Here is a 14,218-nt window from a genome sequence, read left to right as displayed (position 1 = left end):
TTGTCGATATTGTTTTGAACGAATCTGCATGAATATAAATTTGTAAAGGCTAAAACATTATTTCAATCAATTGCTAACTATGAATATAAATTTTAATTTTTAATAGCAAGACATAGGAAGATAAAATTTCCTGTTTTTCTATTATAATTTGTGTTTTACAAATGAGCTATATTTTATTATTGATACTGCTATAATAAAATAGCTACAGATCTTTGTAGTTGATATGATTGTATGCACTTACTTGCAAGCTCTGGCACAAGTGTCAGCACATTTTTTGAAATAAAAATTGCTGATAACTTCTGTAATAAAATATCGAAATATAAAAAAGCATTGCTTACAAAGAAATTAAGAAATAATAAATGCAGGGTATTTTAAGAGAAACCCCTAACTTTGAAATTAAATAATTTGGAAATTATGATAGGAAGCTTATTAAAAGAACTGCTAGATTCTGATACAGAAATCCCAAAACTTTAATCTAAACTAATGGCGATAGATGGCACTACAGGAGTTATTACAGATTTTCATCGCGATATCTAGCCGGTGGTGTTTCAAAAAATTGAACGAGTAGAAAATGTGAAAAATGTGGTAATCAGAAATGTGGTCCCAACCATCTCCATCCTAACATCTGACAATGCAGCGATATATTTTGGAGTTATTAAACGTCTGCCGAATAAATCCATCTGCAAATTTGGGACTGAATTAAAAATTAAGCCATCCAGCTACTTCCAGAATCTTATTGAAGACGTTATACATGTTTCCGTACAAGGTTCAAAGCCGGCATGCAATACCAGTTCAAGCTAAACAACAAGGAGATGATTTCGCAGCGAGATGTTCGATATGATTGACAGTTCTGATTTCGATGTCAGCCGAATTTGGTTTACAGATGAGGCATCTGGATGGTGTTGTTAATAGACACAATAGACGATTTCGGGGATCTCTAAACCCTCATTTGTTTCAGAACGACACTTTCCAAAAACTTACAGTTTGGGCTGCCAGCCCCATCAAAGACATCTTTCAACACTTTTTTTGTGAGAAACGGTATAATCTGAGCTTGCAAAAATGTGTCGCCATTCAGCAAGCTTTGAACACTTGACTAGCCACGGCGCAATTCATGAAGATGGGCTCATCTACACAATACAAAAGATATTTTTGACTTTTTGAAAGAATACTCCGATATAAAGTTGATTATAAGCTATTCGATATTTAAGGTAAAAAGTACGGACTGGCCTCTATATTCATCTGAGCTCATTCCCTGAGACTGCTTTCTACGACACTTTGAAAAATAGTATACTGCGCATCAATCCTTCAGCACTCAACAGATTGGAGGAGGCTATTTGTAAGGCTTGTGGGTCGACTTCCACTGATACATTACAGAGAGTCACTGATAATTTCATTCTTCATTTATGACATGTATGTTGTGCGAAAGATGCTCATTTGAGCCGCTTTTGATGTGAATGCAACGAGAGTCTGGTTTGCATTATTGACTATATGCAATAGTATGGAAATGCCGCCACCTATCGGCTCAATTTGTAACTAAACTTTTGGGCTTTCTGCATAAAATTTTATATATATTTTTTTATAAATAAATAACACACTGTTGATTTTACGCTTCTATTTTCACTCCATGCTATTTATTGGGGTTGGGGAACTTTCATGAAATACTCTGTATATAGCCTCAGAAAATAGAAGCATTTTAGTCTCGAGTTGTTTTAAATATTTTATAGTTGAATAAATATTTTATACTTTTCCTTCTATAATAAAGAATACTATCACTTTTTAAAAATATTTGCAAGGGACCATAAAAATAGAGATATAAATTGAAGTAAAGCGAAAATCATAAGAACCCACTTACATTATTTTCCAATTAAATTTAATCTGAGGTGAGTGATTAACATTATGATGGATATGATAAAAACTTGATTTAAAAGCAATGTAATACTGTACTTAAAATATCAATTTTATAAATTATAAAAAAATGGTAATCATTTTCCTCCATTCTTTACCATATGGCGGCTTTTGTAAGAAATCAAAATTTAACTAATAAAATCATCTATAGTTAAATTATGAAAACATAAAGCATAATGTTGCCATCAGTAGCACACAATTGCTCAACGTTTGAGAACTCTATCATATTAGACAGTGAAGGAAAAACTAGTTACACAATCTGTTTAGAAATATGACGCTTATAAACATGAAAAGTACTAAATAAAAACTATATAAGAACGAGTAAACTTAATTTTTCAAGGAACATAATTAGAAAAAATACATTTCGGAGAAGGAGCCACAAAATCATGTGTATATACATATAAAAATTCTGATCAAAATGCAAGTCGCACCCAAAAGGGAAAATTTTCAGAAGTCAGGAAATAAATGGGTTGATCGGTCAGTTTAATTCGAGCATAAAATCGGCTCATTTTCGGAAAGATATTCTGAGATTTATTTTTCAAATATTTACTTAGACATCAGAACATTTTCAGAGCATATCAAAGAAAATTTATAACGATATAATAATAGAAATAGGATGTAAAATATATATACAGTAACTTGATAATATAACAAAGATAAATTAACATGCATCGCTATAGTTATAATAAGCGAGTTTTATTTCAGAGAACAAGTGGAATGTGTTGCATGAATATCACTTACGATAGGTACACACGCTCGCATTGGTGGTTGGATATGTGATTAAGAACGGATCAATGCATTTTGCCTCATTTAAAGATACATTCAACATGCATTCTTCTCTACATTGCTGTCAAAAAGAAACATGTATATATTAGAAAAAAGAAATTAACATTTCCATTATAGAAAAATTGACATGCATGAATTTATATGCTGGAAATTATGAAAATGCCAAATTAGATGTGAAATGAATATATGTAATTTGAAATGAATATTTCAAATAATTAGAGAGATTTGTTTATTTTGAAATTAAAGGAAATTTCAAAGCTTATTCATCCAAAAAAATCCCTAAAAAGTTTATTTATGGGAGTCTTTATTATGCAATCATAAGTAAAAGAAAGTTTCTGCATGAGTAGAAGAAAATTTAAAGTACACATTCAAGAAATTCACGAATAAAAACTAATAGCAAAAATATGCATGTTGTTGTATTTCATTCCTTGACTAATATTGTAGAAACAAATACAGGGGGCTTCAAAAGTTTTTGATTAATATATTGCACGCTTGACCTATTATTCAAGTGTCATCCTTATCATTTCGACCGAGGTTCAAAATGACGGGTTTCATTCCAAAATATCCCTAGAATTGTTTTAAAACGAGACATTGATATAACTAACCCTCATTCTTTTCTTGTTTATTCCTTTGCAACATTTGTATACAATTAGACTGTGGTGTTCTGTAATTTGTTACATTGAATATAATTCGTATAATGCGCATTCTAGTATCAACTAAAATAGAAGAAAGACTTGAGATTAGTTAATAAATCTGTTTCAAAGCCTAATAAATAATATAACTGCAGACACTGAAATAACATTTAAAGACAGAGTTGAAGAAATGATGCCATCTTTAATCTTTGTCGTATTCCTTCTTTACTCTTTTATCTTACCTGTACATAATTGGTACATGATAATCTGAGATTTGTTTCAGGGAATATATTTATTTCGCTCCGTTTTTATTTTTTTCGTGAGGACATAGGAAATATAATGCTTATTCCAACCCATCTCAACGAAATTTTTTATCATTCAAATACAATCCAGATTATTGATATTTTAAATGAAAAAGAAAGGTCTTACCGTTCGGCTTAACGGTCCGTATCCGCCACGCGCTTTCCACAATCCTATGTAATCAGTGCAATTAGTAGTGTAAGGATAAGGTAGCAATTCATTCATTGTCTGAAATAAAAAAAATAAAAAAAATGTGCTGAATTTTGAACACCCTAATTCATATTGCATACAATTTAAAAATTGATGGTTAAGAATAAATATAAATTTTTATTGAAATAAAAATAATTATAGATTAAAGATGACATCATTTCTTCAGCCCTGTCTCTAAATGCTATATCAGTATCTGCAGTTATATTATTTATTAGCATTTGAAACAGATTTATTAACTAACCTCAACTAAGAAGTCTTCCTTCGATTTTAGTTGATACTGGAATGCGCATTTATCACGAATCTTTTAATTCAACAAAATAAAAGCATCAGGAAAGTAAATATTTAATTTTGAAAGTATCCTAACTTTAATTTAACAGAGGATAAATAATTCCTTAAGGAATTATGCACCGAAAAGCGAAAAGAAAAATATAGGAAGGAAATCAGAAACGAATCAATAACAATATTAAATACTGGGTTGTTTAAATTGGTTAGGGGTATATATTTAATACTGGACTGTTATGTACTTTAAATAACAAAAAAAAACCGCTTTCTGTTTGTCCATAAACCAGAATCTGTTGAGAACATACCTACAGTTTTAAATACTTAACTGCTCTGTTGTTTGCAGAACTTGTAGCATAAAATGAAATAATGGTTTATAATGTTTCAAGTAATTGTTTTCCATTTAATAGTTATACTCTGAAACCTGAAAATACATTTTTTTTATCATATTCTGTCATATCTTCTGAATTGTACTTAATCCTGAAAGAAGCCTGATCTTTCACAGACATTTTTTTTACCTGCCTTACACACTGGCTACGAAATGGCCGATAATACATTAAATATTTATCGTTACTTCATTCTGCATCTTACACTGAGCAATTCCCCCCCCCCCCCTCTTCCCAGTTGCAGAATCATTTGACAATTAGAACAATAAAGTTGACAATAAATTACAGAACAGGAGTATATGTTCCTGTAATATTTGTGTCTATGTTATGTGAAAGGCATTTTCCTAACTGCAATTCATTTTAAATATTTAACTTTCATAGATGCTTTTGACTTCTGAATCATTCTTTACGAGAGTTAAAAGAGCATCTTTGTAATTATGAGAAGTTTTAAAAATGATATAGCATCAATATATATATATATATATATATATTGATCCTATATCATTTTTAATAATAATATATATATAATATATATTATTTATTTATATATATATATATATATATATATATATATATATATATATATATATATATATATATATATATATATATATATATAAATTATTTTCAACTTGAGTAATTGAGTAATTTATTTTAAAACATAAAATTAAATAATTTGGGCTTGTTTTTTCATAATCATAATGTCTGGAATTTTTTTAATTTTTCAATCAGAAAGAAAGAGTTTAAAATCAGGATTACTTTAACTAATACAAGTCTTCTGATTTCTGATTATGCAATTAATTACCGGATTATTTGAACTGGTATATTTATTGAACAAAATCATATTTGGGCAGCGAAATCAATCGCTTAATGTTACTAGAACTAGTGACTTTTTTATTGTTTTAATCAATTTGATTGTCTACAGATGGTACAGATTAATAGTTAATATATGTCTAATACAAGATTTTAAAATAAAATGGATATTTATACCAAAACTTACTTTTGAAATGAACAAATTATAGTTGTAGCATGGTTTTAAAGATATTCCTTTTTTAAATGGATTCATTGTAACTCTTGAGTTATGAACTGATATTTGAATGGCCGATGGCGTTGAAGTATAAAATGTATCCACTGTTTCTGTTTTCACCTTCAAAGTTACAACTGAAATAGAGAATATGTCATTTGATTTTGTTCATAAATGGGCTTTTGAGACACTTCTACACAATCTACATTATAGCTATTTCACCAACAGTCTGGTGAGATAAGACACAGTTTGCTTCTTGAACATGAAGTGAGAAAAGAAGGTTATGAGATCTATACTCTATTTTATTTTTAACCAGTATTATTCAAATCTAGTAGACAAATTCAGTCCAATGTGTATTTTAGTAATAAATAGATTTTTCTTTAATCCTGACGTATGGAATTATACTTTAGAATGTCAGAAGAAGTAGAATTACTACAACTACGTTATAACTATCCTTGTTAATTAATTAACTTTCTATAAATTTCTTTAATTTTGCTTATTTAAAATTGATATATTATTTAGAAATTTTTGGAATCAATCGGAAACCTGCTTTAGTTGATGTTTGCTTACTTCTGCAAAATTTTTCCCCAAAACATTGCTGTAAATCTTCTCTCTCTTTCCTATATATTCTTCCGTTATGCAATTTATTCCAAATGTGATTAATTTCATAATTAATCCGTAATTGTGATTAATTCCAAAACAATAAGAAGACAAATTTCTAAATATAAAAACAGTTTCTATCCGAGTTCTAAGTAAATTGCAAATGTAATCAAAGTTGGTTGTAATTGAATTAATAATTGTACATGAGAAAAAGATGATTCAACAGCTTAAATATGGATTTAAAATAAAAGAAATCTAATATATTTCATGATAAATTAAATTTAAAGCAGCAAAATTTATAAAACATCGCATAATTAATTGCTAGTAAATTTAATCTTTAATGTATTTTGGAATCTACACTAAATTTTTCGAAGCCAATTTTTGTAGTACAAAAATGAAATGATACTTACAAGATTTAGACAATGTAGTATAGGGTTCCAGATCAGGCTTTCCCAAGAAACTATTAATCGCATAGCAATTATTGGGCAGACCCATGGTGTCTATCACCCCAATCCATGTTGTTTGATTCCTTTCGGTCGATTTTTTTTTCAAAAAATTAAAAAAAAGTGTTAAAAATAAAATTTTTGATATAAATACAAAGCTGATACAAAAAATTATCCTTTATAAATTTCGAACAAGCGGTAAATAAAGCTAATGATTAAATTAAATTGTTGCATGGTCCCTGCCTGTGCATGCATTTAATCCTGCAATCCTCTCAGATCCCCTGGAAGAAAAAGGTATGAAACTGAGATCAACTACTGATATATCGTGCCGGCGTCCTGGCGTGGAGGTAGCGCGTCTTCCCCGTCATCTGGGCGTCCTGGGTTCGAGTCCCATGGTTTTTCTTCTACTGTGTTCTATCTGTGAGGTGTGTGCATGTGCCCCCCTGTAAAAGTGGGGGGGGGCAAATGTGATACGTGAAGTAGCTAAGTCATACTCTTGGCCCTAGTTGACGCTACTGAGAAAAACAAGAGATGCTCACTCGGTTTAAATGTCAGCGGACTTGTAAAGTGTGGTAAGTCACAGCAACTAACGTATCGTATTTAACATTTCAATAGTGAATTTTCAAGGGATTCAGAAAGATGGTGAGAAGATCCCTCGTGCAGGAAGAATGTTCCAAGATCTCTAAATATGAATGATTAGTGGTTGCAAGGCTGGGTTGGCCTACGATATACAACAATAACGATTTAACAGCCTCAGTGGTCTTGGTTCGGATAATGCATTTCATTACCTTTCGTGAGGAGAGCCTTTGACTAAATTTGCTTTCTTCAGTAGCTTCACATCAAAGAAAAAGAATGGCAACTGATATTTTATTGGTACACATTGCTAGTTATGCCTTACATTATAAGAATTAATTTTCACCCACCAGAACAAAATTTCTTAAAATATATGGTATGATTGGCACTAAAGGTAAGTACTTTGCGATAAGCTTGCCAAGTTGGCGAGCTCCTGTTCTAGGGTTGTACTTTTTATAACTGTGCCGGTCATAATCCACCAGAATTATAATAGAAGAATAAATTCCATGCTATAAGTAGAGGTGGTATTGATGCCTCTTCTCGTATTTTGGTAAACCGCTTTTTATAATTAATATAGTATCCATTTTTTTAACTACACCATAATTTTTGGTTCTTAATTATCGTATTAAGAGCTATTAGAGTTAACAAATCTTCATCAAATTTCGATGAAATGACTTTTTTGGTTATGTCATCGTACATTAATTAAAAATTTATAAAAATAACATTCAATTTTTACTATTAAACTAGATTTATCTTTAAGTGAGCAAGAATTTATAAAAAAGTATTCTTCTAGAAGAACACTTAAGTTACATCCGCCGACAAAATAAGTCCCTATACATCTAAAATAGTGAATAAAAAAAGTAACCTTACTAATAATTTGACAACTTGAAAACTGCAACTTACGCACAGATTCTGTAACTTCCGGCAGGATGCCTCAGCCGGCAGGACACTATCAAGTTTTCAGACTGGACGCCCATTTCTCTGAATTCTGTTCTAGTCATATTTGGCAAAGCGTACGGTATTACAGCTGGAATCTGCGCAAGAGTAACAAATTTGTACTGCAAAGCAACTACATTTCAATTTAAAAACGTTACTAAATATAGAATAAAAGAAAATATTCATGATTAATGCAGGCTTGCTGGCACACATCAAGTGAGTTGCATATTTTACATGTAATAAATAAAAGAACATTCCTTCAATGTATAAGACAAATGAAGCAATTTGTTTTCAGGTGGTATATGTAGATTATGTTTGTCACATGACTGTGATATCACGTGAATAATATTACTATGCATAGTTTCAAAGCCGGTCATGGTTCACAATGAAAGATTTAGTTTGTGTGATTTTTCATAATTTCAGATAAACGTTCTCCATAAAATTTATATAAAATATTTAAAACAAATATCAAAGAATTCTTTCGGTGGTCACTGACTATTTTTCAAAAGACCATAAGTAGATGCATTACACTTGCTAGTGAAAGGGTCAGCATGGCTAAGCAGAATAAAATCTGACATTATTTAACACGTTTGTAAATGCTGCAACACTCATTTTTATCGCTATGCAAGATGAAATGAATTTTATAACTTTCTCATTTATAAGTCACATTATCATGCATACAATTATATATAGTTTTATTTTATTTATTTACTTTTTTAAAAATTAGTAGCTCTGGAAACTAATGGCTCTTTGGTTTGTTGAGTATTCTTATTTTGTTTTTTCTTTTATTCTACTGCCTACGAAATGAATACTCATATTAAATATTGAATGAAGCTTGCATACGAAATTTCACCAAAGTATGTCGATAATGCAACATTTGCTTGATAATATTTAATATTTTCGGCATTTAATTTAAAGCTTTATTGATTCAACTAAATAGTGAATAATAAATAGACCTTAACGACGACAGGGAAGTAATAATCTTTTGATTACTTCGATTACTCATATAACCTATTTTATTAGTACAAAATGTAAAAATGTAATAAAAAATGTGCACATTTTTTTAAAAGTAAATATTTCATAAAGAGTTTATATTAATCAATCTTTTTACTTTGCATGCTTATTCTGAGTGATATATTCTGAATGCTGAATAAATGAACAACTGTTTGTTATATAAGTAATTTTTCGATAATTATTTATTTATTAAATAGCCAAATTATATTATTATTACACCCAAATAGTATAATTATTTATTTATAAACTTAAAATTCGAAACTTTCTTCGATCAAGTATATTCTTAATATATATTATCTCTGAAGATCTTAATAATTAATCTACTAGGTTGATTAATTATTGTTCTATAAATTGATAGATTAGTGATTTGTTCTATACAACAAGAATTTTCCAAACTTTACTTTACTGATGTGGACATAAGTGAATTTTGAACCGTTTAATTGCAACTTCTTTGATTTTCTAAAGCTTTTCTGAATACATTCATCAATATATTAATATTATTATGTTAAAAAATGTATCAATATATTTTACTTACAATCTACTATTTATTCAATGGAATTGTTGTAACATTTTAGAATAAAAGTCTTGCACACATTTTCAATTAATAATATCAAGTATCACTGAATTGTTTATCCGTGATTTAATTTGGAAGAATTAAAATGTTTCTGTTTATAAATCTTATTTTGCCTTTCACAAGTAGATTGTGTGATGGTAATATTATAAGCCGGATAACAACTTCCGGAGAAGAGAGTACTCTTTTGTCTAGTGGTTATGTTACTCGGCTATGAACCCAAACGTTGCGAGTTCGAACCTCAACCCGCACATTGGTGACCCTGGTTCTGAACAACCGCAACCTTCATTCTGCTGTCGTGGCTCCATCTACCGGCAGCAACCACTCACACACACTCGCCGTCGCCCGCCATAACACTTGGTGCGATAATCGCATTCGTCGCTCGCTCACTCTACCGACTCACTGGTGGGGGACTGTTGTGGTGGTAATATTATAAGCCAGATAACAACTTCCGGAGAAGAGAGTACTCTTTTGTCTAGTGGTTATGTTACTCGGCTATGAACCCAAACGTTGCGAGTTCGAACCTCAACCCGCACATTGGTGACCCTGGTTCTGAACAACCGCAACCTTCATTCTGCTGTCGTGGCTCCATCTACCGGCAGCAACCACTCACACACACTCGCCGTCGCCCGCCATAACACTTGGTGCGATAATCGCATTCGTCGCTCGCTCACTCTACCGACTCACTGGTGGGGGACTGTTGTGGTGGTAATATTATAAGCCAGATAACAACTTCCGGAGAAGAGAGTACTCTTTTGTCTAGTGGTTATGTTACTCGGCTATGAACCCAAACGTTGCGAGTTCGAGCCTCAACCCACACAATTGTAAATGATGTGTTGAATAATGAAGTGATATGAAGAATGAAGTAAAGATCAACTCGTTAAGTTGGCTAACTATTGCACACTGACTAACTTCTGAACTTCAAGTAGCAGATACATCCTTAAACATAACATTTTATTTGTCGCCAAAAATATACTATATATTTAGAAGGATATATGTTTTACATGGAAGTTAAAACAAGAAATAAATGGTCAGAATAAACTATATTATGCAATTATATAATGAAATGCTTATAGAAAAAGTTGGTACAAAGACGCTGATAGCTGACGTGAAATATCTCGAGGGAAGAAGAATTGTTGAGCATGAGTTCTGACTGTTAATTTCTCAAAAGCAAAACTGTACAGAATGGTTGATTAGAATTTAATTCATGTACGAATCATCTACGAAAAATGATATAAATGTATTATTTCAGCGATATAGTTTTACTCACGGGTAGAGATGCAAATGAAAATTTTTATTACTAAAAATATTTCAAATACTTACAACAATGTCGCTATCATACTGGTAATTTCTGTCGCAGAAATAAAAATATTCATTGCAGAATGCAGAGTAATTCTTGTATGGAGAACATTTTTCCGGAAAACGGCGACAAAATGATTTTGCTGAAAGACTGTAAAAAATTTAACTATTGACGTCAATCAACAATGTATTACATTTTGTAAAAAAGATTAACTGATTGATGTTCTTTCAACAATATAGAATATTTTGTAGAAAAATTAACTGAATAATGTCATTCAACAAGATATTATATTTTGTAAAAAATTAAATGATTGATGTAATTCAACAAAATATTATATTTTGTAAAATGTTTAATGCTTGTTATCATTCAACAAGAAATTATATCTTGTAAAAATTTTAACTGATTGATGTCAATTAACAAAATATTATATATAAAAAATTATCTGATTCAATGAATTTAGAAAGTTTTACTTTTTTTTAATCATTACTTCGTTTAACAAAATATCATCTTATTTAATAAACTTTAATACAAAATTAAATTTTTAATAAAAATATTTTTATTCTAGAACATGCCCGTAGATTAAACGTTATTGGCAATTTCAGTATGTAAGGATGAATTCTTGTTTAGATACAGTAGGCAAAATGTTCATTCTCATCTTATCATCACCGCTTCGGACAAATTCAATACTTGGAGCATAAACATTCGAAATTTTCGAATGAACATTTCGAAGAACATATTTAATTTGATAAAACTTACTTAAATAAAATTTTAAATCGTTAATAAAGTTTTGCAAATACCATTTTATCTGTAGACGATGTACCTAGGAATAAGGCTATGCATTTAGATATTGTACTTGCAATTAAAAAATTTATTAGTATTTCACTACAAGAAATTAGCCCTTAGAAGAATTTTCATTTATATTATAATATTTGTGCTATGTGTGTTAATGAGAGAATGAATTATATATGTACCATAAGAATGAAAGAACTATGTATACTGAGTGAAGGAAATATTATAAGAATGAAAGAACTATGTATACTGAGTGAAAGAAATATTATAAGAATGAAGTAACTATGTATACTATAAGAGTGAATAAACTATATATACTATAAGAGTGAATGAAATATGCATAAAAATGTATGAACTATATACAGTATAAGAGTGAATGAACTATAAATACTAAAAAAGTGAATAAACTTATTACAAATTTCAGCTACAAAAGTAATTTGTATTTATATGGCAATACTTACACAATAGTATACACAATAGTACTATAAGTGTAAATGTATTGTATATACTATAAGAGTGGTAAAGCATGTATATTATAAGAATGAATGAACATTATATACTATAAGTGCGAATGAACTTATACTAAAAAATGAATTATAAATACTATGCAAATGAATAAACTTATTACCAATTTGAGCAACAAACGAAAGTTCAGTATGTCCAAATAAGTTCAACAATGAATAAAAGCTGGTTGGATATTTGAGAGAATTCTTCTTACAAGTTAACAAAATTTATTAATAATGGCTAAGTGTAACTAGTTGGAGAACAATTCTATCCATAAACAGAATACATTATGTATTAAAGACGAACAAAAGAACAATTATCATTCTTACCCATTATAATCACAAATTGTGACTGCAGGTATCTCTATTTTCTCCGGATAATCGACAACGACGTCCATGACCGTCGGATACTCCCAGTAAACCATCAAGAAAGAAATTGTGTAGAACAAAAACCCGCTGATACAGAATAGAAACACACTCACTCTTAAAACTTTCGATAATCTGTGTGCTTCCAATATTTCTGGTACTCCGGTCACGACAGATCTCTTCACGACAATTTTCATTCCCTTTCTCCAATTCATCTTTACTGGATTTTTATGATTTATGTACGCATTATGTATAAAAAAAATTCAAATTTTTCATGCCAATATTTTTATACTGAAAAAGATTAAATAGTTTATTTTTAATCCACAATAAAATATCCATTAAAGAAATGTAAAAAATATGTTGTGACTAATGTATTAAGATTTAACTTGCGTCAAGTCCTCACTATGCATTTTCCAAGCACACGAATGTAAGGTACTTACAAATTTCTAATCCGTCTATATTAAAATTAAATTCCATCACCCAAAGCCATTCATTAGAAATATGTAACTAAGCGGAGGATAATTAATTATTTTCCGTTTAATTAATTAAGCTGAAAAATGCAATTAAGTTTAATTCTATACAGATTTTTCCTATTCAAACTGTAATTTTAGCTTTTATAAACAAATATATATAAAGCTTATTTCCCAACAAGAAAAATATTTTCCCGTTCGCTTTTCTTTTCATTTAAGTTAATAAATAATTTATTATTAAGTCAACAGTTTTGTTTCCGTGGGAGAGAAATTAGGTGAAATTAATTACTTGGAGGAAATAATTTTGAATAAAAAAAAACCATATTTTTGTTTAAAAAATATTTTTAAATGCTTATTCAAGCATATCATCGCAACAAATTTTAAGTATGCATAGTTTGATAAATATAAATATCAGAGTTTTTCGTAAAATTTTTCTTTGGAAAATGTAGTACAAAGAAATTAATACAAATTATGTTATTGTTGTAAAACGTATATTAACTATTGTTAACAATATAAAAAAACCAGAAAGCAAATGTTCAGATATTATTCATTGAAGTTATTAAAATTATTTTAATTTTACTGATGCTTATGGTGCTTTTGAAAACATTACAAAATGCAATGAGAAGAACTCCAAAAGCAATTAATTTTTTTCAAAATTAAAATAGTTCTAGATAATTCATTTGGAAATTAAAATAAATCATCATTTATTCAATTTTAGAATTTTGATTTCTCTAAATATCCGAAATCTTACCTTAATGAAGTGAATATTACTTAAAAAGAAAAATAAAGTTTGATCTGAAACAGAAAGAATTGATCAAGGATCTAATTATTAGAATTTTTTATCATAAAACCAAACCACCGGCATCATCACATATTGTAAAATCATGAAATGCACAAAACAGCCTATAAAGTAAATAAAATGAATAAATTCTTTTAGAAGTTAAAAAATAAAAAAAGTAAAGCTAAAGAATCGTTTTTTATATTTAGTTTTTAAAAATACTCCTGGCATATGAGCGGACAAAATTTTTTTGGTATCATTTCACAAAAAAAAAAAAAAAAAAAAAAAAAAAGACTTGAACCTTTTAGTCGCATTTGTGTTTTACGATTTTGTAAAAGTTCTAAGCGACTATT

Source organism: Argiope bruennichi, chromosome 3 (genome assembly GCF_947563725.1).
Source record: "Argiope bruennichi chromosome 3, qqArgBrue1.1, whole genome shotgun sequence".
Taxonomy (NCBI): domain Eukaryota; kingdom Metazoa; phylum Arthropoda; class Arachnida; order Araneae; family Araneidae; genus Argiope; species Argiope bruennichi.
This window is presented reverse-complemented; position numbering follows the sequence as displayed.